Genomic DNA, 3,110 nt, shown 5'->3' with positions numbered 1-3,110 from the left:
ATAGGTGCTAAGAAGTGTCAGTGCTAGTGTGTGTGCTGGTGTGAATGCTGGGAAGTGGTCAGTGCTAGTGTGTGCGGGATGGTGTGATGTGGCGTGGTGTGGTATGGTAGTGTGGGGTATATATATGTGTTAGATGCATGAAAGCCCTCTAAAGGATAGATGTATCCAAAGACACTCCTGGTATTACCTCAGTACGTATGGTCCTTGTTATAACGTATACGGTAGTAGGTAATTTAAAGGCAAACCGTGGTTTAATGTATATAAAGACAAGAAAATGGAGAAATAACTAACAATGAGAAATGGATCTTTGGTGTTATAAAGCCATTATTTAATTAATTAAGATGGGAGTATGATACTATCATACTCCCATCTTAATTAAATAATGGCTTTATAACACCAAAGATCCACTTCTCATTGTTAGTTATTTCTCCATTTTCTCAAGGTCTAATATATATATATATGGGCCTTACCGAGGCAATGACTAGTAATCGAGACCTTTGGAGGTATGCTGTGCTTGAGAAGACCCGACAAGCCGAGTGAGACCATAGCCCGCGGCCTATGCCAGGGGGTGTAACCAGCCCACTCACGAGTACCCCTCATTCATTGGAGAATAAACTTTACTTGCGAAGATCTGTTGAGGCAAGTGAAATCAAATCAAAATCGCTGATGTGGCCGATGACAGTACCACCTGATTGGCACTCGTGCCAGTGGAACCTTAAAAGCGACCCGAGCGTGATCGTTGCCAGGGCCACGGATTGGCTCCTGTGTCGGTGGCACGTAAAAAGCACTATTCAAGCGTGATCGTTGCCAGCGTCGCCTTACCGGCACATGTGCCGGTGGCACGTGAAAAACAACATTCGAGCGTGGTCGTTGCCAGTGCTGCCGGACTGGCTCCCGTGTAGGTAGCACGTAAAAAACACCTTTTAAGCGTGGTCGTTGCCAGAACCGCCTGACTGGCCCTCGTGCCGATGGCACGTAAAAGCACCCACTACACTCTCGGAATGGTTGGCGTTAGGAAGGGCATCCAGCTGTAGAAACTTTACCAGATTAGATTGAGCTTGGTGCAGCCTTCTGGCTCACCAGTGCTTAGACCAACCGCCCAACCCATGCCAGCATGGAAAGCGAACTTTAAATGATGATGATGATGTATGTGTGTATGGGTGTGTGAGTATATTTGAGTGAGTGTACATGATTGAATGTATGTGTGTTTTGATCAGACACATCACTGGTACTCCGTCGGATACGACGAGGAGAGTTCCGGTTGATCCAATCAACAGAACAGCCTGCTTGTGAAGTTAACGTGTAAGTAGTTGAGCACTCCACAGACACACGTGCCCTTAACGTGGTTCCCAGGGAGACATGTCTGGCCCAGTGAATTACAGGTACAATTCATTTATGCCAGCTGAGTGGACTGGAGCAATACGAAATAAAGTGTCTTGCTCAAGGAGACAATACACCACTGAGAATTGAACCAAGTACCCTAATCACTAATTTATCAAAGTTACTAGGCCGGCCTTTGATGGAGTAGCTTCCTTTAGAATTTATCATTTTCTGTTACATCACATTGCCTTTTTGTGAAAATAATCTTCAATGTTAAAGGTTTCCGTTGGAAATCTTCGATTCCAGGCGATGTATTATCTCCTTGAGCAAGACACTTTACTTCACGTTGCTCGAGTCTACTCAGCTGGTAAAAATGAGTCGTACCTGTATTTCAAAGAGCCAGCCTAGTCACATAGTGTGTCACGTTGAATCTCCCTGAGAACTGCGTTAAGGGTACGTGTGTCTGGTGGAATGTTCAGCCACTGGCACGTTAATTTCACGGGATCGGATCAACTGAAACGCTCGCCGTCGTAACCGACGGAATGCCAGTTTTTTTTTCTAATTTAGGCACAAGGCCAGCAAAAATGTGGGAAGGGATTAGTTGATAGGATCAACCCTAGTACTTCACTGGTAATGGTAAGCTACTTTATTGACCCCCGGAGGGATAAAAAACAACGTTGACTTCAGCAGAGTTTGAACTCAAAACGTAAAGAACCGAAAGATGTACTGCAAACTATTTTTTGCAATGCTCTAAGAACTGTGCCAATCCACCGTTCTAGTCCAATCACAAACAAAGGTAGGTTCTCCGATGAATAATGTGGCAGGACGAGTAAGGCCGGCTCAGCAGTCAGAAGGTTGGGAGAGCAATTGTGGAATAACAAATCTCTGTCAGCTCAAATGAACTGTAATAGTTGTTAGTCTGCAGTATTATACAGATTGGAAACATCGACATCGTGCTGCAAAATTGCGTGCATTGATGAATATCAGATATAAAGACAGGGTCAGGAATACCATCATCCCAAAGAAACCCAGGTACCCTAGTATGGAAGAGATTAATAGTTTGCCCATCGTTGTCGACGATTATCAACGACTTCACGCGGGAGAACAAGACGGGTCACAGTGTCTCCGACTGTGGCCTATCAGTTCGGTGCGTTCTCGGAATGCTCTGCCATTGGTCGGGCACCGGTCGTCTGCTGGGAGTGATGGTAACTTAGGTAACTTAGCTACATATATTTATTTATTTATTTATTTATCTATTTATTCATCCCAGTGCCGCCTGACTGGCTCCCGTGCCGGTGACACATAAAAAGCACCATTTAAGCGTGGTCGTTGCCAGTGCCGCCTGACTGGCCCCCGTGCCGGTGGTAAGTAAAAAGCACCCACTACACTCTCTTAGTGGTTGGCATTAGGAATGGTATCCAGCTGTAGAAACCTTGACAGAACAGATTGGAGTTTGGTGCAACCTTCTGGCTGGCCATTCCCCAGTCAAACTGTCCAACACATGCCAGCATGGAAAGCGGACGTTAAAGGATGATGCTGATGATGAACATAAAGAGAGACAAGTGTATTTTGCTTGTACTTCAAAAAAATTATGTTGTTTCGTTTTGTAGCTGATTTTTTGAATAACTCGAGCCGAGGCTTCAGCCGAACTCTCTCCTTGTTTGACCGTGCGACGAGCGATGCGTGAGGAGTTTCTGAGGTTAAGACGAGTCACGGAATGTCTTTCGATTGCTAATTTCTCGTCTATTGTCGCAGGTCATGTACACGATTGCAATGCCAGTCAAACTGAC

This window comes from Octopus sinensis, linkage group LG2 (genome assembly GCF_006345805.1).
Source record: "Octopus sinensis linkage group LG2, ASM634580v1, whole genome shotgun sequence".
Taxonomy (NCBI): Eukaryota; Metazoa; Mollusca; class Cephalopoda; order Octopoda; family Octopodidae; genus Octopus; species Octopus sinensis.
This window is presented reverse-complemented; position numbering follows the sequence as displayed.